The sequence below is a fragment of the Neofelis nebulosa genome, chromosome 14 (assembly GCF_028018385.1).
Source record: "Neofelis nebulosa isolate mNeoNeb1 chromosome 14, mNeoNeb1.pri, whole genome shotgun sequence".
NCBI classification, from domain to species: domain Eukaryota; kingdom Metazoa; phylum Chordata; class Mammalia; order Carnivora; family Felidae; genus Neofelis; species Neofelis nebulosa.
This window is the reverse complement of record NC_080795.1, coordinates 69700635-69727417: the sequence shown is the minus strand read 5'-3', so window position 1 is coordinate 69727417 and position 26783 is coordinate 69700635. Positions and strand designations below refer to the sequence as shown.

The following is a 26783-nucleotide window of genomic DNA, read 5'->3' as shown; positions in this document are numbered from 1 at the left end:
GACACAACTGAAAACATTTTTTAGCTTGAAGGGACTAACGTGTCAAGAGCAACTTTCCACAGAAACTCGGTAAGGAGAAGCCATCATAGAAATTTTAGGAAGCTGTTGTTGAATAATTAAGGATGACTTTGGTCAAAATTTTTAAGGCTGAGAAAAAGACAAATTTGAATGAAATTAAAGAGTAGTAACTAATTCTTGGATGAATAAATAGTGCCATTAAGTTTTCTAGTAGGATATCCTTGACTCTGATTGCCACCACTCAACTCTAATGATGAATATAGATGGCATATATTAGTTATAATTTTTCTTTTGAGCGCTGTATATTTTATCATTTAATTTTCCCTAAAGCTCTGCTTTTTATGTTACTTCAGAGATGTATGTTTATGATCAGAGACCAAAAGAAGGAAAAGTAAAATGTCTACACTCTTACCCATCTAGAAACTGCTATTAACATTTCATGTATATATTTTCAGATCTTTTCTTAATATATATTTATATTTTTCCATAATGGGACTAGTTGTGCATGTTTCATTAAAATGTACTTTTTTTTTCCCATTCAGTACACCAGGAATATTTTTGTGTGACAGGAGACCATCTGCTGTCAGCCATGAGGAAGTAACTCTTCAGGCTTACCTTTCTATCACAAACCACTAAAAAAATGTATGAAATATTTGAAAAACAATTTTCAAATGCTGGACAATAGGCAGTGTAGGACTGTGATCCCCCAAATAGGGGACACAAATGAGGTTAGCTCTAAAATCTTCCTGGCTTTTCCCCTTTTAAAGATGATGTATGAACTGTGGGCAAGAGGCAGGCTCTGAAACAGCCTGGAAGTCTCCTGAGTTACAAGGAAGAGATCATTTGGGGAAGAAGTAAAGGTAGCTGGGATTTGCTGGGGGAAAGTACTGGAGAAGACTAAGTGCTTCAGAAATCTGCACAGAGTCCTCTTTGACACCGTGAATAGGAATTTCTATATGCAGGGGATGAAACTCCATGAAGTTGAGCAAAGAGCAACTTGTGGAAAGAAGAATTATCAGGCAACCCTAAGTTGAAAAACTGCCAGAGCTCACGTAGAGCTGAGGAATTGGTGGAGTTCATGTCAGCCGGAGTATAGAGACTTTGTTGAAAACAGGGATTTTGCTACAGAGCTCAGAAATATCATACTTAAGCGGGTGCTAAACTATCCCTGGATCAGCCTTAATAAAGCTTAAAAACAAGCTTAGGAATAATCAGATGGATTCACAGATCTCCTTGTGTGATTCGGGCAAATCAATTAACACTCTGGGCTCAGTTTCTTTACCAGAAAATTGGGGTAATAACTAAAGTTCTATAATAATAATGGCATCAAATGAGTGTTTACTCGCTATTAGACACAGTTCTAACACCTGGTTTGTAACAAGTACCCAACAAATTCTGGCATTATCGATGGTTATGTGCCATTCTGTTCTCAGAAAAGAGCAATGGCAGTAGCAAAACTAACACAAGGCACGTCTCTCTGTAGCCACCAAAGTCACACTCGATGGGTACGAAATAGCTATACCTAAAAAAGACTCCATTACTTTAGCAATCAGCCAATTTAGGACTTACTGATAGTCCCCCAATGACCTGTAAAGCGAACTCACTGCTATTCACTTACTTACAGACTTTACTCAACCAAACTGTGCAGCTTTGAGTGCAAAGACTTTGTTTTATTAATTTTTGTATTTCCTCATATTGCACAATGGTTATTGCACAGTGGACTCACAATAAATGTTAGTTTAGTCAAATTCACAAAGTGTTCATGCATTTACAGAAGAAATCAGCTGGTAACTAAATACTATGTCTTGTTCCATTTTGCAAGAGGAACAAGTAAGCTGCCATATGAATGCGATGAACTTTCCTGTTCAGTATCTGGGAAGCAAATTCTTCTGGTATCAAAGGAAATTGGTGCTAACCTTTCCTCTGCCACATTGAATGTTTAAGCTCTCAAGATACTCTGCTGGGGCAAATGGGTGACCTGAAGGCTGGAATGATGCCATGTGCTCAGAATGAAAAGCCACTGCACCCAGAAATTAAAATAAGACTAGAAGCCAAGTAGAAAGAAAGTTCATTAGAATATGTTCTAGAGAAAAAGCTGGAGGATGCTCCCTGGTCCCTTCCTGACAGGGAAGGAAACCCTGACTTTAGATTAACTCTCTGATACCTTAACTATCCTTCTCCCATATCTTCCTTTTAAGGCAACAGAAAACCTGCCAAGGAGATCCATTTTCATTCTCGGTCGTTGTCAGGCTCTCAGAATGTACAGTAGCTCATTCTGGCCACTTAGTGAACACAGCCTGGGCTTTGGACTCAAGGCATCACGGGTGTGATCCTGGCTTACCTCAGAAAAACTGTGAGATCATAGACAAGTACTTTATGCGTTCAGAGTCCCAGTTACCTTATCAATAGGATAGAGAGCTTGGTGCCTACTTTGAGAGTTGTTGCGAGGGTCAACCCATGAAGTGCTGTGTTCAGTGAAAGATGGTGCCCTTGCTTCATGTTACTTGAAAGAAGAGTCAACAAAAATCCCATTCTGAAAGGCATGTGAAGAACAGGTATCATTTTCTTCTTCTTCCTCTTTATGATTGTTCTGAATCACTGCCCAAAAGTCTTTTCTTTTTTATGATTGGAGAAGACTCTGTGTCCACCTTGTCCCACCGAGAGAGGAACAGCTCTCCTTATGGCTCTTCATGGACGCTCTAGAAAAAGCTTGTTCTAGTGACTCAACACAAGACTACCATCAGACCTTTTGGAGGTCAAATCAGCTTATGGTCAGTATCCCCACCTCCTCTGCTCTGCCTTTTCCTTCAGACCACTGATGGCCACTTTGCAAGGGTGCCTCAAGAACTGGTGAGTCTGAAGTTCCAATAAGCCACTGTGAAGGTCATCAAATTCTGTTGGGGTAAACAGTTTAGCTTTTGACCCTCAGATTATTCCTGAGGGGTAAGGAATCTGTTTTCATAATTCCATGATAAAAGCTATTCCTTTGCCTGGACTATACTTTCTCCCTTCCCCTTTTCCTGAAGCAACTTGGCAAAATCTTACTCTTTATTAAAATTTCAACTTCATATATTGTTGCCTTCATGAAAACATCTCCTTCCTACATTACAGTATCATCTAATGGGCTCCTATTACTATAGCTGGCGTTTTTCCCTGTAAAGACTGTGGTACAATGAATGCACACCTTTCTATATCAATAATGTATAAAATTGGAGGCCTCCTATACCCTTCACCTGTATAATAGCTGGATAATCAACAGTACAGACCTGCCCAAGTTTCCCTTGCTTTCCTTGCTGTGAACTTTGGGGTCTCCAGGTGACCCTAAGTGCCTTGAGGTAGAAGGTGGGTCTTACTGGTTTGGTCTTACTTCAATGTGCTCTCTATGGCATAGAAATGCTGGTGGATAAACAGGAGTTGGCCTTGGAAGCTTATGTCAAAAATCTAGTTGCAGGGAAGACCACAGCTCCAATGGCCACCACAGACATTATAACAACTTGGTGTCCTATAGAGAAGCTCTGGCTGAACCGCGACATAAGGCAGTGGAGGCTGGAGAAGTGGCAGAACAATACCCAAGGAGACTGTAGTAATGATGGACTGTTTCAAATCAGAACAGAAGCACACATATTCAAGTCTCATCTGCAGAAAACATAGAGGGCTTGGGACATTGTAACAAACGATTAGAGAAACGTTTGGGGGAAGCATATATGACAGAGGAGTATAGCGAGAACAGATGCCATGTGTTCCCCCACACCGTTTTCTCCTCTTGGGAATGTCAGAAGACAAGTTCCAACCTCCACTGTATATGGGGTCATATGATTGAGTTTTGGGCAATAAATGTACATGGAAGTGACGTAAGCCACTCCAGGTAGGGCCTCTAAAACCTTGACCCTCCAGCTCTCTCTTCCTTTCCAAGGCAATGTAGAAGGACATGAGTTCCAGGAGCAGAATTTCAGGATGATGGAGAGGAACCCAACTCCCATTGGGCTGTGATGTGGGTGAGAAACTTGTGTTAAGTCCCTGAGATATTAGTGTTTATTATTACTCCAGCATGGCTTAGGTGACTTAAGATGAGATAAGAAGCTTCCCTGGCTTTTACAGCTATGCACAGTGCATAGGTAGGTCCAGAAATAAAAAAAAAAAAAGTAGATCCAGAAAGCCCCAAGGAGCTACAGTCTAGGAGGGAAATACCCACTAGGTTAGAGCTAAAAGTAATACAGCTCTAGCAGTTAGGTCTGTCAGTTTTCACACACAGCTAGGAGCATAGACTAATCTCGGCACCTGAGTAAGGAGTGTTTCTAGCAACTTCCACACCACCAAATCAGAAACAACACAATGCCTTATCCCTTGGTGATTCTCCCTCTTCTAGGTCTTATCTCTCTTTGCTTTCAATACAGCCAGACCTTAGGCTCCTGTATCTGTCTTTGAGGGGAAGTTGCCACTGGCAAGGTGAATGTGATTTGAATTTTGTTCTTCTTTTTTTTATGTTTAAAAAATTAAAAAGAAATTTTTTTTACATTTATTTTTGAGAGAGAGACACACAGAGTGCGAGCCGGGGAGGGGCAGAGATAGAGGGAGACACAGAATCCGAAGCAGGCTCCAGGCTCTGAGCTGTCAGCATAGAGCCCGATGCGGGGCTCGAACTCATGGACCGTGAGATCATGACCTGAGCTGAAGTCAGATGCTTAACCCACTGATCCGCCCAGGTACCCCTGAATTTTGTCCCTCTAAGAGAGGCCCTGCTTACCGATTCTGGACAATTTATTGTTCCCATCTATAATCTGAAGTAGGCACCAATTCTTTTTGCTAAAATTATAATTTTGATCTTCAGGTGACTGTGTACTGTAGTGATAAGATCCTCTTAGTTACTGGTATACCTGCCCTAGTGAACTGTGATCTTAAAAACAGGGACTCCATTTTTGTATCTTTGTCATGCCTGTATGTTCAGCACCCAGGAACCATTCTTGGCACAGAGTGATTTGTGATCCAGAAAGGAATGACAAAAGTATTTACCTTCCATTACACATCTAACGGTACTTTGCTACTTCTTCACCCTGTTTGTGGTGGTGATTTGCCTGGAGTTGGAGACTACGGTTCTGCCACGTATTTCTCACAATGTTTCTCTTTAGAGTGCCTTTACCTAGGATGACCTCCCTGGGGTGGGCACAAGGATACGTCCCAGGGACACGCCCCTCATCCCTAAGTCCATGAATTATAACAAAACAGTTGTCTCATGGCTGGAACAGTTCTCCATTCCTGTTGGCAGTATCCAGCGGCTTTGTTGGGCCAGCAAGCTGAAGTCATACTTGGAGCACACTTTGCTCATGGAGATTCATCTCAAATGCCAAGTGCAAGGGTGACTGGCCATGCACCCAAAATAAACCTGGGCAGTAGCCCTCATAATGTTTTCTCAACGGAGGAGAACTGCTCAAGGAACGTAATTCTGGGGGACTCTGATAGCGAGAGGACATAGAATCATAGGAGTTCAGAGATGAAAGAGAACTTTGAGAATTTTCTCCAATCTTTCCACTTGATAGGTGAGAAAACTCAGGACCAGAGAGCAAAGTGACTCGGCAAGATCAAAACAATTGACAGCAGAATAGGCAGGATTAGAGTTAAGTTGCTGGAGACCCTAGAGGTACTCTTCTCATCATCTTAAGCTGCTAATACAACTTTTTTTTTTTTTCTGACAATGTGTAGATACCCCAGGTGGGGCATAAAGGCAATAGCTATAACACCCCACCCACCATGTACTGAGTTTGACACTTTACATGAGTTGTCTAATCTTACCTCAAAGGCTCTATTCTCTATCATGCAGAGAAAACAACTGAGGCTTGGGATAGGGTGCCAACCTGCCAAGGTCACCCAGCCACTCAATGTCTGATTAGACTCTGAAATACCTACTTGCCTGTTTCTGGGGCTCAGGATCTTAACCACATTCCATGGCAATCTGGTGCCATGGGGAAATGAATGAGCATGTTGTAAATCCAAAATTCAAGACCTTCTTAAATCCCAGAGCATGCCCTTGGTCAAATTATGAGACACAAAATTTGTCTTCAGGCACTTGGCCACATCCATTCACCCAACCCACTTCAAGGCTTCCGGAGTGGCTCCTTTTGCTTTAGATGTTCTGTTTCTAAGTGGTAAGAATTTTTAAAAAAGCACTGACCTTGTGCTTTTTTAAATCCTTAAATTTTGGTTTTAGCTCTCCTACCAACTTCCTCTATGTGATCTTTATAAAGTCCCTTCACCTCTTTTCCCTTCAATTTCTTTAACCTTCAAGAAAAGAAGGTGGAGTGGAACCAAACATTCTGAAGCCACAGACAGGCTTGGTAGGGGAGTGTGGATGATCAGTGATAGTTATTGTAGGTGTATTAAGAGGTTGGTATTATAATATGAAAAGGATTTGCCATCCATAGACCAGAGGGTCTTTGAGTATCCCTTTGAGCTCCCTTCAAGTTCTAATGAAGTCCTCCTAGAATTGCAATGAAATACTAATTGGTGAGGTACCCCTTCCCTCCACTCCAGAAACCTGCAGTCTGTGGGAAAGATCTTTGGTGGTGACTCTCAGGAAATAGAAAATCCAGTATTTTTCCCAGGGAAGAAGCATCCTCTAAACCACCAACCAGAGGGAACATGATGGCCCCTCTTTTGTTATAGCCTGGAGTGATCCACAAATGCTTATGGCAGGGAGGCAGAGGGAAACTGACATGTCACGGGACTTGGAAGATGCTGTTATATGGTTTAAAAAGGTAACATCTCATTATAAAATTTCTTTGGGGTCTAGGCAATCTCCACATACCCATCTAATTAGGAATAGGGCAAGACAGAGCCAAAGAAGTAAAATATTGCTTCATTTCACACACATTTATTGAGACCCCCTCTGTGTTATGCACTATTTTAGGCAGAGAAAATAAACAATAACATAAACAAGGCATCATTCTGGATTTGTGGAACTTACCAACTTTAGCAGAGATGCCTGGCTGTCCATCAGAAATATACGCTTCCCTTCTGGAGATGGGGGTTGTTGGTGGATAGGGGCTGTCCTGGCAGAGCCTTTCCTCAGTCTCAGAATGAATTCTTGCCAATAGAATGAATGGAAGGGATGAGTATGACTTCTAGGGCCAACTGCCTACGGAGCATAGTGTCTTCTCCACTCTCTCTCATTTGCTGGTTGAACACACTCCCCTGGAGGACTTGGGGACATGATTCCCTGAATCACATGTGGAAAGCTAACTGCTGACAACTAACACCTGCATCTACCTCCTAACATCAGCAGAAAATACACTTTCATTATAAGTAAGACCAAAAGCCACTGAAGTTTCAGTTTATTTGTCAAATCAGTTAGGTTTCCTTAACAGATATACCCAAAATATTCACAGAAGATGAGCAAACCAGAATTTATAAGCCACTTAATTTGTGTCATGATAGGAGTCAGTTTTATGTGCTATGGGAATACAGATCTGGGGATCAGGGAAAACTTCCTCCTGGACATGGAACAGCCCGTAGGAATTAGCTATGGGAAAGGCTATGAACAGTGTGAAGTCGGAGGGGTCAGAGGGAATGGCAGGTGCAAGGGTCCAGAGGAAAGAAGGAACATGACATCTTCTGTAAGAAATAGAGTTCAGTGCTTACAGCTGAAGTTCAAGCAAGGAATGAGGAGTAGACAGAATAGGATGGTAAATAGGGACAGATGATGGCATGTTGGAAGTTTTGACTTTGACAGGAAGACGGGTGGTGGGGGACCAAAGCACAATAACAAATTGTCGGATTGCTCTGGTTTATAGAAGGCAAAACCAGAAGGAGGAGGTTATGCCTTTCTGATCCATTATTCTTCCCACTCTCTAGCACAATGCCAGCTCCAAAACAAGGACTACATATATATTCATTGCCTGATGGATGAACAAATGGGTGGGACCATTAAGAGCCTGTTATACTGGCTCAGATGAAAGATGATGGGACTTAAGCAAAGCTAATGAAAGGTAGCTGACATGGATATAGTTGTGAGACTGAGTTAGCAAGTGATGGACTGGGTATGGCCAAGTAGGGAGGACTTCCACGGTAATTTCACATGTTAAGTTGCTACTTGTATATAGAGCAATTGCCATGAACCAAGGACTGTTATGAGTGTTTTACATGTTCAGTTATTTGATCTTTGTAAAAACTCTATGAGTTAACTCATAAATGTGAGATGAGGAAAGTGAGGCACAGAAGGGTTAATAGTTTATCACAAGTGACAGAGCAAGTTACTATTGGAGCCAGAAGTTAAACAGTCTATATTTGGAGTCTGTGCTACCCAGGGTATGAGGTTTTTATCTGCTGTTATAAGACATAGTCAGAGAATCTGCATTGGGAAGAAGAAAATGAGCTGACATTCAGACTTGTGAAATTTAAGTTGCCTGCGGAACATGCAAGCAGAAATATCAGGAGGCAGGTGGGTATTTGCAGTCAACTTGGTGAAGACCGCACCTACAGTGTAAACTCTCGAGAAAGTGGCCACAGAAAGACTGGGCTCGTTGTAGTTAGTGTCAAAATGCTAATACAGGATGCAGCCATGTGTGTGTAGGCAATCCAAAATACAAATTTTGTGCAGCCCGAAAGATAGGAGTGGACGTTACAGGATGTGCGTAAGGAAGGAGCAGAGGGGTTGAAATGGAGTGAAGACGGGGACGCTTCCCTTAGTCATATTTAGCTAGGGGGGCCACTGATCCCAATAAGAGAGGGCCTGAAACTATCAGCAGAGCTATAGCATATCACACACGTGAGTCGTTCTCTATGTAATTTTTTTTTTTGGCAATTAATACTACAGTAATTATTTAATATTACTGTGACTGCTTAGGATTTTCATTACACATGGTGTATAATGGTCATTTAAAATTGTGGCCACTTAAAATTAACTCTTGCAATTAAAGGAATCCTCCTGCATTTTGTAAGAGGAGAGAGGTACTCGAACCACGTAAACAGCAATTGTAGTCACAGTTTTAGCAGAAATAACTGGAGAATAACTCTTACAGAATAATTGGAACAAGGTCGAGTCCCCCTTGAACATTTGGTAAGTCACATGTAATATTCTGTCTACCAGTTAGTCTAAAACAAGGGCCGTAATACCAACTGAAAAATGTATTGTTGGGAGAAATCAGTAAACACATTAATAAAAAGTACAAAGGCTCCTTAGAATATACTAAATAAATAACAATAGTACTTACTTCTCCAGTGTGTATTTTGTTTTCAGGCTGCTCCTACACAAAGATACCACTCTTTTCTTCTGAGCTAAACCCACACGAGTACTTTGGCCTCTCTTGGCTAGCTTTCGACCCTTACTTTCTTATGATAATAGCATCAATAATACTTTCTCAATTGAATGATGCTTTAAATTTAGGAAGTTCTTTTACATGTGCTGCTTATTTAATCTTCACACGACGTAGGGAGAGAAACTCCATTTTATAAGTGAAGGACGTGATGCTTAGAGAAGGCTGGTTATTAATTCTGCCTTTACCATCAACGGTAATTAACACTCACCCTGTTCTGGGCACTTTGAAAGCATTCCATGTCTTACTTTCTTTTTCAATCCTCTTAACAAACGCATGCACTCGGTATAATAGTCATTCCCATTTTACATATGGGGAAGCTGAGGCTCAGAGGGGTGTGGGAGCTGTCTGAGGACCCAAGGAGCAGGTTTTGGAATGGAACCTCCATCCTAGCCTTCTGGGCCCTCATCCTCTCTCTCCTACTCTTCACATGCAGCCTCGTCTAAGCCAGATTGTGCTTCCGAGCTGGGAAGTTTCCCAATGTGCACAAACTGTTCTTTATGTGTGCTGTTCAAGACAAACCATTGCCCCGTGGCTGCCCTTTCCCCTATTGACTTATCTTGGGACTGACTGGGAGGTGGACCCTCTGCTTGCATGTACAATTCCCAACTCATTCCTCCTTGGTGAACTTGATTTCTTATTTTGGGGCCCAGGAGGGTGAATATTGCCCAAGAACATTCCAGGGTTTATTTGAGGCAAACTCTGAAGAAGGTAAATTTTGTCCTGTCTTCCTTTATTCTACTTGAGTAACTGATTTTTGTTGATCTGACTCAAACTCTCCAGCTTTATTACCACCTAAAATACCTTCATTGAATCTCTTTTGTGTGCCTGGATCTGTGCTCTATGTTGCACATATAAAGATAAATAAGAAATGTTTTATTGGTAGACTCAAGACTGTAAACAGGTAGGAACAGTGTGACATGATAAATGCTAGAAGATTCTTCAAGGTAACAAAGAAGCACAAGGCATGGAGTGACTAACCACTTCCAAAGTAAGGGTCTGACAGTTCTGGGTAAACCTCCCAGAGCTAGAGCAAGTTGAGCTAGGTTTTGGAGAACACAAGATTCTGTGGGTTTGGAGGACGGTTGAATAATAGGAAGAACAATCAGTCTCTGGAGATGCAGATCTGAGTTAGCAGGGCACATGCTGGAAATTGTGAGTGGTCCACAATTTCCTTATGTCTGAGGCAAACTCTGTGGAATGAAAAGGAATGGGACACGAAGCTGGAGAGGCAAGCCACAGACACAGTGCAGAGGACTTGCACCTCATCTAAACCGTTTGCACTTTTCTTGCTCCGACCAAGTAAAGCCAACAAAGAATTTTAATCAGGGCGGCAGCATAATGAGATTTTTTTGTTCTGTAGGTTTGTTCCAATGGGTAGTTGGGAATTAAGATCCACGGGGAAGATTCTGGAGACGCAGCTTGAAGGTTGAGCCAAAGGTAGAGATAATGAAGGCCCAAATTAATGTCGATGCCGTGGAAAAGGAAGACAAGGGTTCTGAGAATCATTCATGAGAAAATCATGAGAAGGATAGGAATGTTGACCAAAGGGTTGCTAAGGATTCTGACATGAAAAAATATCACGGATGTTGATACCTTTAAGCAAGAGAGGGATTTCAGGTCCACCAGGTTTGACAAAGGGGGAAAATAAGTAAGTTTGTCTTTGAATGTGTTTTCATTTGAAGTTCTCATAGGACATCCAGGGAGAGAGAGTGAATGGGGAGTTAAAAATACAGTGCTTAAGCAAACTAGTGCTTAGGAGAGCAATCTAGACATAGAGATTGGAAAGTTTTCAGCACCCAAGTGGTGATTAGAGATGGTTTTTATAAAAAACAAAAACAGGTGGCAGGCGGGGAGAGACTTCATTCTACAAAGTAAAAGAAAGCTAGCTATAGGATAGAAACTTACGGCATGCAGATATTTCAGGGTGAAGAAAGGATGAGGAGAGAGAGAAATAGCTTCCCGGAGGTTTGAGGGAAACCTGGAGAGAAAGCTTTCACTAAAGACAAGGGAAGAAAGAATTTGAAGGAGTTAAATGTCATCGGAGCAGCAGGGAATAAGATAAGGAGTGAAAAGGGTCAGCTGGCTAGAGCAGTTAGTAGGTCATAGAGCCCCTGGAAGAGAAGTTTTGTGAAGCGGTGAGGCCCAGAGCCAAAAAGCAGTAGTGGGTTAGGGAGTAAATGAAGGTTGAGCAAGTGTTGGGAGTAAATGCAGACCACGGGTTTATGAAGCTGAGGAAAGGGAGGGTAAGCGACTTTGCTGAAGGTCATAAGGCTTCTAAGTGGTAATACCAGGACATTTAGATCAAATGACCTGATATATTAAAATGTCCTTTGGGGGCTTTCTCTCACTTATTCATTCCTTTATTTAAGTATGTATTGATCACCTGCTCTCTTTGAGACATCTGGGAGTTAGGCCCCTTAGATAATACATCATACAAAGCAAGTTATGGGTGATTATCAAGAAGACTGAAGGGCCTGAGATTTTACTGTACTTGCAAACTAACAAGTTAGCCTGCCACAGTTTAATGGATGCGGGCAGAAGACAGGCGACTCCTGGGTCAGAGACAGAGGACAGTTAACTACTTATAGCAATAATAGTAACTAGAGTAATTCGAGTAATATTTTCTTAAGCCACTTCCCTGAGTCTTAATTCCCAAAGGGTGCCACCAACAGAGCCATGTGATGCCCGCACATACAGTAGGCAGTGTGACAGGGGAGGAATACTGAGTTTAGGGAATTAGAATCATTTATAATGGGCAGTAAGCACACCTAACCTGTGCTCTACAGAGAGACTTTAACTCTATCATAGTGGACAGTAAACAAACCTACATTCTGCTCTGGAGGAAGACACTATCTATAGTTTCCTAAGTTGTTGGCTAAACAAACATCCTTGAACAAGGGAGGGAGTGTCTCTGCTTGCAACATGCGTAAAAACACAAGAGACCCGTGGGAAATTGTCTCCTAACAATCATGTAGTATAGATTATGCATTTCCTACCCAATATTCATTTTCTTCCACCTTGTTATAGAAAATTGGGTATCTGCCAGGCAGCAACGTACCTAATTAAAGACTATGTGATAGCCGGAGCCCTAGCAGCGATATTGTGACCATGAAGGATGTAGCTACATACCAGAAAGGGTAAGTGCCATAACAGAAGGAGTCTGGGTCCCTGAGAGCAACCATGGTCTGTCTATCTCTGGATGTTATGTGAGTGGATAAGCCTTTATGTGTTTGTGCCATTATATTGGACTCTGTTATTAGCAACCGTAGTTGTTATTAGTAACTGAATGCGATTACTAGTAGGGATGAGGGAGAGAGCACTAGATAGCAGAGCTCCAAGATAACTGGGAGACTTTAATTGTAGTCTTCATTTTACTACTAATTTGCCACGTTAACGTAAGCATGCCACTTGATCTTTATGAACTTCATATTTCTCAGCTACCCATTAGGTTCTTCCAAGTTCTAAGATTTTCTTGTCCTCAATTTTTAAAATATCCTTCCTTTTTTAATCTTTCAAAACTCATTTATTCAGGAGTCCATTCTTTTTGGACAGGTGCCCATCTGAAAAGTAACTAGAGGAAAAGAAATAGATAATATTTAGATAGATAATAGATAATAGCTTAAATTTCTGCCTCCCTTTTCCCAACACCTGAATGTGTGCACTCTGGAGGTGTCTTAACCTAGGGATATGACTTTCTAATGGATTGGCAGACATCTTTAAGCATTGTAGGGGAGGGATTTAAATGGAAATCTCTTGCAATAATGCAAACAGTCTGCCTGTTATAACTTCTGTAGTCCTAGTACTTAGCACAGAGCCTAGTATGCAATAGGTCCCCTATAAACATATATTGAATGAACAAACACCCTCATTTTAAAGACTAGGAAATTAAGGACCGACAATGAGTGGGACATAATCCCCTTTAGTCATATATGCTAAAATGCTATCTCTAGTGCCATGCAGAATGTGACCCGAAGTTTTCATATGAAATAAATCTTTGATAATCTAAAATAGAAGAGGTCAGAAAGAAAAAAAAATGATATTTGAGTTAAATGGTTTCTGATTATCATTTTTCCCTTTTTTAAAGAAAAGCAGGTCATTTGTTCATTGGAAATATAGCTGTCAGTTTAAGTTATGCCCTCGTTTGAATAAATTGATATTGGATAATGAGGTTTCACTGAATGACTACATGTACTTTTTTCTCTGGGCTAAATAATTCCAATTCCTCTAACCTTTTCTCATGAATTGTATTTTCTTGGCTCTTAATCACTCTCTTTGTTCTCCCATGAGACTGAATAAAAGTGTTAACCAGCAACAAATATCATAGAATGATTTTTACATGAACACTAGCCTTATGCTCACTTTTAAATACATCATGCCATTGGTGACCCTAGTGTCAGATTTTGTCTTTTATAATATACTAGAATACTTTTCTATCTTACTAATGTCTAGAATTACCTCTAAGTTGATATTAATCTGTGGGTCCCTGATGCTAGCTATTTCTATTTTGCCAAGTATCTAGATAATTAATATCAAGGAAACCAAAAGGCAAGTTGGCATATGGGATTTTCTCATTCTCAATCTGGATATTTCATTTTTCCACTCGTGAATCTATCCATCAATTCATTCAACTAGCATGTGTTATTTCTTTACTCTGTGACAGGCTCTGTGCTAAATGCTAGTGTAGTGATAAAAGAGAATCCAGACAACTCATAGCTTCAAGGGCCAACATCCTATAACCAGCAACCATAATAGAGCATAGCCAATGCAAAGGTATCAATACAGCAAGCTATAGGAACACAAATGTCCTCTAATGCAATTGAGTTCAGGTGTCTCGATAGACAAGCAGTAACCAGGCAAAAGAGAGGAGGGTTGGGCAATCGCTATACTAGGTAATACTAATATATACTAAAAATTAGTTATAACTAAAGGGTTATAGGATTGAAGGAGATCACTTTATTTATGCCCTTGCCATGACACAAGACCACGACGGAAGTGGAGAGCCTTTCCTGTGTCAGGGGCTATGGTAGGTGCTAAGGTTAGAGCAGAGAACAAATTACACATGGCAGGGAGCTGGATGTCTAGAGGAGGAAACAGACAAGTAAGTTGATAGTTAGAATTGAAGTGACCTAGCTCTCCTTAGAATAGTCTTGTTAATTTCATTTATCCTTGCTTAATTATTAACTATGCTCCCTCACACTATCAACAGTGTCCTGGTTTGGGGGCACCTGGGTGGCTCACTCGGTTAAGCGTCCGACTTCAGCTCAGGTCATGATCTCACGGTTCATGGGTTCGAGCCCTGCGTCAGGCTCTGTGCTGATGGCTGGGAGCCTGGAGGCTGCTTAGGATTCTGTGTCTTCCTCTTTCTCTGCCCCTCCCCCATTCACGCTCTCTCTCTCTCTCTCTCTCTCTCTCTCAAAAATAAATAAAAACATTAAAAAAAAATTTTTTTAAAGAGTGTCCTGGATTGAATAATGAAATTTTATATGGTAATCCTTGTCATGGGACAACATGATAATAGCTCCCCTAGAGATAGTATAGAGCGTGATTGGAGCTTTGAGAGAAGAACACCAAAAACAAGCTCCTAACCTAGTCAGTTTCTAGCAAAATTCTAGAAATTTGCCAAAGATAGTGATGAGGTAAACTCTTTATCCGGTAAGAAACACTGGAAAAAAGTATCCAGGTAGATGTTTTAATAGCTTGGTCCAACCAAGTGTTGATAACTCTGTTCTGCTTGTTTGGAAAGAAAGATGTCAACGAAACATCAAATTGTGTGCATGACGAGTCAGTTTCTCTCCTGTGCAATTAAGAGAGATGTTTGGAGGGGTAACAATATCAATTGCTTCACAAGATTAAGCAGTTGGAAGGCTATTGAAATGAATCCTCCAGTCTCCCAAATGAAAATATATCCAAGAATTTCTTGCAGGTTCAAGTAAAATGTTTAGGCATATTTGGAAAGATAAGGATGCACGTTTAATCATTGAGGTATTTTTTCCCCCTGTAAATAAATTCATACACCTTAGAGGAAGAAACACATGCACTTAAACTCAAAATGCAAAACATGCTTTGAGAATGGACAATTCAGTCAAACAATTCACTGAGTAAAAATGATCTCTTTTCTTGTATGCATGAGGTTGGGGGAAGGGTTCTTCGAGTTCAGTGTCATCCAGTCAGGAGACCTTAGCAAGCCAAAGGTGGGGGGGGGGCCTGAAGAGACATCTGTCATTTATCTATTTGTTATTCTCAACTCTGTAGCTATAGGTCCAGTGAAAAGGAAGAAGGATAGGCTCTGAGAAGGGCTTTTGAAGGGTGAGGATTGGAAGAAAGAAGCAAAAGAGAAAGACATTAGCACTTCTACATGCCAGGCACTGGGCTGAGGGCTTTACATATAATGTCTCCTTGCTTCAATAATGATCCAGGGATAGATTTGACTATGGAAACCTGTGGTTTAGGAAGCTTCAGTGGTTGGTCCGCATGTAGGCCACATACATTGGTGGGGCCTCATTGAAAGCCCAGTGTAGCTAAACTCCCATGACTCTTATTTCTTCTATTTATTCTTCAACACATATCTTAGGTCTGATAAAATAGCTCTTTTTTGATATGTGAGGTTGTTTAAAGGAGAGGAGATTTCAAATGGAGAGACTGACGTGAATTAAGGTATTCTTTTAGCCAGGGATAGAGCACCACAGAATCTTCCATCATGACCAAAGGTAGCCAAAAAACAACCCAAACTTTTTAGTAGAAGAACAAAGAAAGAAAAGAGAAAAAAAATGATGAAGTTAAACAGAGAAGATTATCATGTTCTCTGTAAAAGAATAGACGGAAAATCGTGGGCCCTCTATCGGAGTTCTTGGTTGCAAGCAACAATAACTACTTTTGGTTAACTAAAGCAAATGAGGAAGGAAATGCCAAAGAATTAGGCTTCAGGAAGCGCAAGAATCCAGGCAGGTCCTGGAATGAAGGAAGCAAATGCTGACGGTTTCTTCTGGAAGCTTCTGTCAGCATAAAGACCCAAACTGCAAGAAGGGAGTATCTGAAAGGTCCAGCCTGGATATGGGTTCATATATCCAAGAGCAAAGAAGGTAGTTTCCCAGAGCAAAAGCTACTTTAAAAACTATATGATGTCACCAAAAACACCAATTGCCTTTAATTATCACCACTATGGCTTTGATGCCTTTCCCCTATATATTAGTTTCTTAGGGATGCCATAACAAAATGCTGCAAACCAATTACTTTAAAACAATAGATCTTTTTCTATCAAAATTTTGGAGACTAGATATCTGAAATTAAGGTGTCCTTAGACCATTCTCCCTCTAATGGCCCTGAAGAACATGACTCTTCCTCATTTCTGGTGGCTTAACCAATTCTTGTCAGCGTATCACTCCAACCTCCAAATCCGTAGTCACATAGCCTTTTCTCTGTGTGTCTTTGTGGGCTCTACTCTTCTTATAAAGGTGCTAGTTATTGAGTTTAGTGCCCACCCTAACCCAGTATGACCTCATCAAAACTTAACAAATTACATCTGCCAAGAACTTAGTTCCAAATAAGATTACACAGTGAGGTTCTAGGTTTCTGTGAATTCGGGGGTGCCATGACCTACTACACCCTGTCTCTCTGAAACCATTTGCATCTTTCTTTTTTCTTTTTTTAACATTTACCTATTTACTTGGAGAGAGAGGGAGAAAGTGGGAGTGGGGATGGGGCAGGGAGAGAGAATCCCAAGCAGGCTCAGTGCTGCCAACGTGGAGACTGATGTGGGGCTCGACCCTACGAACCGTGAGATCATGACCCTAGCCGAAACCAATAGCTGGACACTTACGTGACTGAGCCACCCAGGTGCCTCCCATTTGCTTCTTTCTATCAGAAACCACCTACACTGACTTTTTAAACATTTGTATTTAATTAGATTCAGGTTAATTAACATACAGTGTAGTAACGGTTTCAGGAGTAGGACCCAGTTCTTCATCACTTACATATAACACCCAGGGCTCATTCCAACACATGCCCTCCTTAATGCCCATCCCCCATCTCGCCCCTCCCCCCACCCACCTCCCCTCCAGCAATCCCCCTGTTTATTCTCTGTATTTAAGAGTCTCTTATGATTTTCCTCCCTATTTTTATTTTATTTTTCCTTCCCTTCCACTATATTTATCGGTTTTGTTTCTTAAATTCCACATATGAGTGAAATCATATGATATTTGCCATTCTCTGACTGACTTGTCGCTTAGTGTAATACACTCTAGTTCCAACCATGTTGTTCTAAATGGCCAGATTTCATTCTTTTTAATCATTGAGTAATATTCCAGTGTGTGTGTGTGTGTGTGTGTGTATCACATCTTTTTTATCCATTCATCAGTCAGTGGACATTTGGGTCTTTCCATAATTCATCTATTATTGATAGCACTTCTATAAACATTGGGGTGCATGTGTCCCTTCAAATCAGCATTTTTGTATCTTTTGGATAAATACCTAGTAGTGTGATTGCTGGGGCTTGGATAGTTCTATTTTTAACCTTTTGAGAAACCTTCATACTGTTTTCCAGAGTGGCTGCACCAGTTTGCATTCCCACCAGCAGTGCGAAAGTATTCCCCTTACACTGACTTCTAATTGTTGACTTAAATGTGTCTTTCTATGGATCTATGAGCCTTTAAGAGTATGGACAATGTCATGCTCATATTTGTTTACTCCTTATGTAGATGAGTGCTTGTACATTGCAGGCACAGAATCAGCTTATTGAATGAATATATAAATGAATACATAGCTAATAGGAGACATGAGAAAAAACAACAACAACCAGGAACTCCATAATGACACTTGGCATGTAGCCTTACACAAAGATTACAGAGCCCCATGGCCCTGTCATATACTAGAGTAACACTATTGCAGAAACAGCAAACAAAATCATGTTCCCTGTCCCCCAGGCAGGTTTATAATGAATTGAATATCGAGAAAATTGACATTGCTTCCAGTTTGATTCTCACAAGTTCTCCGATAAAAGACAATTTGCAGCTTCCATGTATTTTCCTTGTATTTCTCATCTAATTTGCCTTTTCATAGTGTGATTACATCATGCAATCCTGTTTATCTCCTCATTGCCTTGGCCAACTTCCTTCACATTCACACCAATTGCAGATGAGTTTTGCTTATCCTTCAAGGATTTTATTTTTATACCCTGCTTGTCTGCACTTAATTTACATCTTCTCCTCCAGCTTCAAAGGTTTGCCAAGGCTGTGACTTCACCTCCTCAACAGCGGTCACTTTCTTCTTTGAAGCTGAGTTTTCATTGGAAGAGAAATGTTGTGTCTTTTGGCTCCCTCTCCTTGTCCATGCTGTCAGGAGATGAAGGCAAACCACACTTGCCCTAAGGATTTTAAGGGATAAACCTGATACTTTCTGGATATGAGGAGCCAGTCTTCTTCCCTGCTATGATTGGGAACAAGACAGAAAAAGGATTCTAAGGTTAGATGAAATCTTCAGAGATTCTGTTCCTTAAGCATTGCTCTGCCATGGACATATTTTGGGCATGAGCAGGCATATGTCCCGTCCCACAGATCACCTGGGGGAGGCAGGGAGCAGGCTGTCTTTCATTGTTGACCCCCAATTCCCACAGCGTAAGCTTCCTCCTTTGCTGGGCCTGTCCTGATTGCACTTTGAGTTTACAGTATAAGATTTGTTTTTCATCCTGTTCCATGTCCTTGGAGAGAGCTCACTTTGATAACCGTGCCAGGAACTAATTGTGAGGGGAACCAATTGTACAGAAGGATGAAGTCCATGGAGGCCAGAGGTCCTCGGCATCCTGAAGAGAAGGGAGGTGCCATAAGAGGATTGGATTCCAGGGAAGATTCCAGACTTCCTTTTCTTGAGAACTCTCAGAATGCAATGCTCAACTCTTCCACTAGAATTACTGAATCTTATGTTTGGAAAGGAGCTATAGTAGCCATGCAGCTCAAGCTCTTCAACAGTGTGAATTTGGGCTATAAGGTTCAGACTTTGGTCCAAATCACTGGAACCAATATGATGCTATAGTAGAGACGCATCTTAGATCAACTGATGTCAGAATCTTAGCTCTGCCCCTGATGGGGTTACTTAGGCTAATATTAATAATATTGGCAGGCATTTGCTGAGCACATACTATGGGCAAGGCACTGTGATGAGTGTTTTACTCTTAACAATATATTTTATCTCAATAACAGTTCCATGAGTAGATACTATGATTATTATTATCATTATTATTTTACAAACTAGAACACATATTACACAAGTTAAGGTATGGCTCCTAAGGTTACAGACTCTGTAAAGAAAAGAATCAAGTCTTAGGGCAAGGCTTGCAACTCATGTGCTGAACAACTACATAATACTGTAAATAACTACACTCTGCCAAGCCTTGTTTCCTCATCTAGAAAATGAGGCCAAAACTCCTACTTACAAATTAATAGAATTATAAACAATTGTGCTGGACTGTGAATGTAACTAGCCAGTTATCCAGAACATAGGTTTTCAACATGATTGTCAGTGCTCTTCTCTCTACTCCTTCTCTCTTCTGGACACTATAAACCTGAAATCTCACCTCGAGAGACACTGGACACAAGACATTGCCCTTCTCCATGGCCACTGAGGACTGGTTGGTGATTTGGCCTAGGAGTTCCGCAGGGCTGACTTGCCCATTCCCAGACAGCCCCATGAGAGCAAAAGCTTGGAAGAGACCATGCAAACTTCCAAGTCACTCTTTGTCCTCTCAGCACATCCTGCTTAGCCCACAGCCCGATGCGTGTTGGCCAGAGGAAGCTCCCTCTTGCTCCCTGTTTCACAACATCTGGATGAAATGTGGTTCAAAAGGGCACCAACTGAGAGTTACACAACCCCCCACTCCTTCAGGATTAAGAAAGGAAAGCATCCTTTGGCTCCTCTGCAGCCCAGTTGGGGAATCCAATCAACTACTCAGGCCCTTGGAATTCCCGGTGGGAAAATCTAAACTGGAGCCCTCTGTAGCCTTACTCTCCAGGGAGTTGTTATTAGGCCTGCTTCATGAATTCTCACAGTGGTCCCCCGATGTCAGCCCCCAACTTTACACACAGGAAACTAGGACTCAGCAAGACTCAGTCACTCAAAGGCATGCATGAAGGATTCAAACCAAATCTGTTTGACTTCAAAGCCCTTTCCCTCCTCCACTTTCCATTATTATACCTGACTGGAAGTCCAGGTGACTATATTTAGAAGAACCATTCATTCATTCATTTACAAATGTTTATTGAGAATCTATGATGTGCCAGATAGAGACGGTGGGCATACAGCAGTGGGAAAAAAATGCAACTTTTCTGTTTTGACACAGAGCTTTTAATTGAATCAAGTGGGAAACGGACAATAAACAAACACATAAATATACAAAGTGCCAGATAAATGTTAAGTGCCAGGAAGAAAATAAAAGTAAAGCTGAAGAAAGCTTCGCTGTTAAGGTGACTTTGGAACAGAGACTTGGATAATGTGGGGGAAGTGATTTATGTGGCTATTGGGGAGGAACATTCCAGAAAGTGGAGACAAAAAGTTCCACGTCCCCGAGGCAGGGGTGTGTGTGGCATGATTGAAGAAGAGCATGGAGGTCCATGTGGCTGGTCAGAGGTCACATCACAGATGATCCCTGTAGGGCCGTGTGGGTACCCGGTGTTAGGAATTCCTGAGAGAGATGGACCAGGGATAAGGGGTGGATGGATGGGGGATGTGATCTTCAACAAGTCATTTCAGTCTCAGTACAGAAAAGTGAAGGGCTGGGACTTCACAGTAGCTTCCCAAACCTGGCTGCACAGCAAGTCCCCTAAACACCCAGCTAAAGATATAACTGCCTGGTCCCTACCCCCCAGAGACCATGATTCAGTAGATCTGGGGCCACGGCTCCATTGGAGGTTCTGATACGCAGATTAACTTGGCAACCACTTCCCTACACACACTCTAAGATTTTCCTGATTTACCCCTCTATTCATGATTTGAAGTTTGTATGGAGGAAAAAGCTGTAAATACAATCTGGAATATAAGCAGGTGTGAAAAGGTTTCTGTTATTGCTATCTGAGTAAGCAATTACAGAATGATCTCATTACTTCCCTCTCTCACCACTGCTTCCTTTCTTCCTCTGAACATGAGGAGGAGATTAACTAAAGAGAGCAAATTACTACATTTTAATGCAGAAGGCTTTTGGATCAAACCCACTATTTCTCTGTGTACATTCTGATGGCCTGCAAATTGACCCGATCAAACTGGAAACTCATGTGCTATCTAAATAATCTGCTTGATATTCTGTAACATTACTCCAATTACTCATCCTTTCAATAAATTTAATCTATTGATGTGGATGCCTTATTCTATTTCACACTCTCTCTTGCTCAGGAAAAGCCTCAGTGGTCTCATAATGAAAGTGAAATAGACTTAAAATAGACTCAGGGAATTTTCTTCCCCACTACACCCCCTTTATAACAGACCCTGACATGATAAAAAGCATGAACAACTGCTGTATTTTCAGGTGAATGAATTTTGAATTTGAGAATTGACACAGATAGCTTTGTCTGTAGATTCATGTGTTGTGTTCTAGATTAGGAAGAATGCATTACACAATATGCAATCAAAGGTGGAAACTTTGATGCCCACTCTTTTAGAGGATCAGTTTAGACCCTAGCTTTCTCTGGCACTAGCTCAGCAAACCTTGTCTATAAAGGACCAGAAGCAAATATTTTCATTTTTGAACCATATAGTCTCTGTTGCACATCCTCAATTCTGCCACTGCAGCAGAGGAGTAACCATAGCTGATATGTAAATAAAGAGGCATGGCTGTGTTTTAATAAAACTTTATTTACAGAAATAGCTGGTGGGCCAGATTTGGCTGGCAAGTTGTAGTTTGCCAAATCCTGACTAATTTCCCTGTTTTGTTTTGTTTTTTTCATTGTAGATTATGACATAGAAGCCCAGAGACAATATTAACTTCAACTTGTGGTACAGTTGAGAAGGAAACTGAGGTCTCTTGATCAATACTCCTTAGACTCTCGTAGGCTACCCTTTCCTGGGTGTTCATGTTGATATTCAGGCCACACACTCCATCTTCAAATGCAGAACCAGGAATGAATTGAGCGCAGGCTGGTTAGATTTGGGCATGAGTCCACCATGAGTGACCTTGTAGCTGTTGTCTATCCGGTCTTTTCTTTCTGGTCATGGAGCTGTGGAAGGGACTTCTCACCCTAATCTCTTTTAAAGGTACATTTATACTTTCTGCAACCACAGCAGGTAAGAACCAAGACACTAAAGGAATTGATAGGAAAGTTTTTGTGGCCAGGAGTGAAGATAATATCAGTGTTGGCATCAAACACATCAACAAATGCAATCAATCCATTTTCTTTTCTTTCTTTTCCTTTTTCCTTTTTTTTTTTTTTTTCTTTTTTGGAAATAACCTGTCCTCTAAGAAAACTTCCTACTTACTTTCCTTTGAGGATAATTTGTACTCAGTACCATCAGCTCCAGCTGAAATTTCCCTCTCTGGGGCCTAAAATTCCATTTTTTTTTTTTGAGAAGTAAGATAAAAGAAAGTAGGTTGCTTATCTTTATTGAACGAACTCCACTTTCCAAACTCTAAGTTCCAAACTCCAATTTCCTATGGATCCTGGAACCTTGCTCCAAAATGTTGGGTGTATTTTGTTTTCTTACAATGTTTTATCTTCCTCTTTTCCTTTTTCTTGCAATAGCAAAGTAACAAAAGAACAAAACTTACACTTATTCCTTATTTTACTCTTTCCTATAGGAATCCCCCATACTGAGCTGACTTTTGATCAGAGTGAAGAGTTCTGGAATTTGCTGTGAAATGCCCACTTCCTGTCTATTAATGAAGGTTGAAGGACATTAGTCCTTCCTGCTAATTGCAACTTCCTCTACCCTATGCTATTAACTCGTCTACAATGATTCCAGGGTTACTTCATGCTCCTTTGCCCCAGTTACAATGACCACACCCATATCTTAAGCTAAACCTCAAATCCCACAGTGGTTTATTTCCTACTCATTTCAGGATTAAATTGAAAAAGATGACACTTGTGGACATTTGTAGAATATCTTGTACAAAATATTACGTCTTGTTGCCACTTTTATTGTTTGATTTTCAGATCCCCCCACCCCCAGGCTGTTTTATTTTATGCCAGCTGTCTGGATACTGGAATAAAAAACTTCAGTAGGTTTCCAGTATCTGGTTATCAAGCCTCTTATTTCTTTTTTTTTTTTTTTAACTTTAAAATAAAATGTTTATTTATTTATTTTGAGAGAGAGAGGGAGGGCATGAGCGGGGTAGGGGTAGAGAGATAGGAACAGAGAGAGAATCCCAAGCAGGCTCCATGCTGCCAGCACACAGCCCGATGCAGGTCTCTAATCCACAAACCATGAGATCATGACCTGAGCTGAAATCAAGAGTCAGATGCTTAACTGCTGAGCTACCCAGGTGGCCCTCAGGGTTCGTATTTCTTAAGTTCTAGGAGTAAAATGTCCTTCCTCACTGTTACAAAAAACTAATTCTCTTTACTGATTTAAAAGTGTTTGAAGGGAAATACAGCCCTGCCCTTTTAAGGATCAAAAGCCATTTGTATCAGCAGAAAATCAGGTTGTAAAAATCCCATAGGACAAAAGCCAGAGTCAAGAAGTCATCTTAAATAATTCTATACAAAATAAATTCTACCCAACAAAATAGTTCAACAGAAGAAATAATGTCGACCTGAGACTTTCTACAAACCTTTTGAAAATTGGAGTGAGAATTGGAATAACTATTGCAAAGGCATCAGGGATGAATTGTGCTACTAGAAACTGTCCTTCCTTAGCCACTCCCATCTATGAGAGAACCAGCTGGGGCCATGAGTAAGATAACTAAGGTGAAATAAAAATATCTTTTGGTTGTATATTTCTATTGATGGTCTCCATAAGAACTTACCCTAACAAAGAAAAGGTGAATGGCTGAAAAGGTCTCCTTAGAGAACTTAAGGCATATTGATTTCAATGTTTGTGGCCTTTTCTATCCTAAATTTTGGCAAACTGGTGGACTGATTGACCAGTTGATTGCCTGCTCTGTGCCAGGTATTGTGTGAGGCGCTATAACGGTAGTTTCCGGTTTCTGGGTCAATATGGCTGCGCTAGCATTTAACTTTTCTGTCGTTATTCACATGAAGCTATCTTGTCAACATCCCAAGGGCCTCCTCACTTCTCCGTATGTAATTCATTTATATGGTTTTACATTCATTTCCATTCATTCTGCCAACAATAAAGTATATGAATACCTTATTTCCACAAAAGTTGCTTTTGTGTTATGCTCGGTAAGCTTACTTTCTCTTCTTCAAGCCTTAGTCTGTATCTATGCAGCACCCACCCTAGGCTTGATGACATGTAGGCACTAGGAATACAGGATGAGTGAAACACAAAATCTTTTGCTCTAGCTGGAGAAACACACATATGAGCAGAGAAATGTCGTATATTGTGACAAATACTTCAATAATAGGCAAGAGTCACCGGGGAGTCGGGAAGAATTTAACGGCTTCATTGTGGATGACAATCTTCCCAGAAGTGAACTTGATTTGAATCTTGTAAGAAAACAGGAATGTTATTACCCCTTTTGTGAGATCAGTTCCACTATTTCTGATAGCTCTTTCTTTCAAGAATATAAATTCTGACCTCCACCTCCTGCCTCAGACTTGAAAGACATTCAAATACATCTTCTTCCACCCCAAAGTTCTTACTCAATGACAACTTACTAGTGTTCTAAAACTAGACTAAGGACAAAACTCCTTACCTTCCAGGAAATATTTATGCCTGCTTGTGACACCATCCTAGAGATTGTAGGTGAATTTGTATCATGATTTATTTGAAAGTCCCACAATATATGTCTTTATTACTTCTCCAGTGAGTGCCACTGGGTCTCTTTGGAAATAGATCTCCTTGTTGTTTGCCTGCCTTGACAGATGCCATCCTGGTACAGTAGTTCTATACAACTCTGGATTCCTCAACATCCTTCTATGAGCTCAACGTTTTTTTCTCTTTCCTCTCCAGTCACATGACAGAATTAAGGAATTAAATGCAGCTGAACAGCAAAAAAGGTGTGAAAGAAAGAAACACAAAAGAGGAAGGAAGAATTTTTCTGATATAAATGGAGGCAAAAATTGGTGCATTTGCGGGGGTGGGGGGCACCTGGATGGCTCAGTTGGTTAAGCACCCAACTCTTGATTTCGGCTCAGGTCATGATCTCATGGTTCATGAGATCGAGCCCCGCATGGGACGCTGTGCTGACAGAACAAAGGCTACTTGGGATTCTCCCTCTTTCTCCCTCTCTGCCCACCCCCTCTCTAAATGACTAAATAAACTTAAAAAAGTGGCATGGGAGGACACTTAGTTAGAAGGCACACCTACTGGATGAAAAATGTGCATAGGGAGGAGATGTGCAGGAGATGAAACTGAGAACCCAGGTAAGAGCCAGATTATGAAGTATTTTTACACCATGCTGAAGATTAGATTTGAACCACATCAGGAGAGCAAGGGGCTAACAAGTTTTTTCTTAAAGTCACTTGGGTGGCAATGGTGAGAATGGGTTGGAGGGGCTCAAAAAGAAACAACAAAAGGTTTGGAAGCTGTTGAAACAGGCTTACCAAGGAGGAACGAAATAGGAGCTGGCATATAAGAGGCCAAGAACAAGCAGGAAATGAAGAAACATTTTAAAGAGAAGAAATTGTCCAAATTTAGTTCATAAAGACATGGGGGACTGAACTGGTGCATTCATCTGTTCCCGTGCATCCATTCATTCATCCATTTGTTTGCTCATTCATTTATTCCACGAATATTTGTGGCTGCCATACTCCAGGCATGCCTGTTCAGGGCAGTGAACAAAATGGATGTGCCAGTCTCACCTGGTTTACAGCCTGGTGAGAGTGGGGAAGATTATAAGAAGCAAACACAGGTAGAGTTAAAGAGTTATTACAAAGAAGACTACATAATTTGGGGGTGTGTTGCTAAAGTGGGATTGTCAGGAAGATCTTTCTGAAGAGATAGTTGAAAAGGCATCTTAAGGAAGTAAATAAATGAGCCCTGTATGTAGGTCGGGCGAGTTTTCTGGACAGAGGTGAGAGCATAATTGCGTTCGCTGAAGAAGTGCATGCTTAATTTAAGGTAGTGTTGTCAGAGGAGCCATATGTTGGAGGGTAATGCATTTTCAGAAGAGGTCATTTGCTTCCCTTCTGTAGTACCTTTTCCTTTGGGTCTAGTCAGGAAACCATCCTTGTTCTCTTTCCTGAGGGTCTGGAATATTCTACTGACTTATTTTTAACTTGCTGGAATCCTAAAGGCACAAGGTTGTGCTTGGCCCTTAGAAACACCAAGCATGTGAAGGGACTCAAGGCTTTGCTTTTGCTTTCACTATGGTTTTTCACTTTACTTCTTTAAAAAAAAATTTCCTACAGAGGCTATTTA

The 26783-nt window shown here is 41.0% G+C and overlaps 2 long non-coding RNA genes across 2 annotated transcripts in view; one reads left to right on the top strand and one right to left on the bottom strand.

Moving 5' to 3' along the window:
• Nucleotides 1–26783, bottom strand: part of LOC131494621 (uncharacterized) — a 249758-nt gene that overhangs the window by 54024 nt on the left and 168951 nt on the right. The window lies entirely within an intron of this gene.
• LOC131494622 (uncharacterized) lies at nt 10686–23193 on the top strand. The gene is made up of 3 exons (XR_009253497.1): nt 10686–10763; nt 12354–12463; nt 23098–23193. It is a non-coding gene; the product is annotated as an uncharacterized LOC131494622 (long non-coding RNA).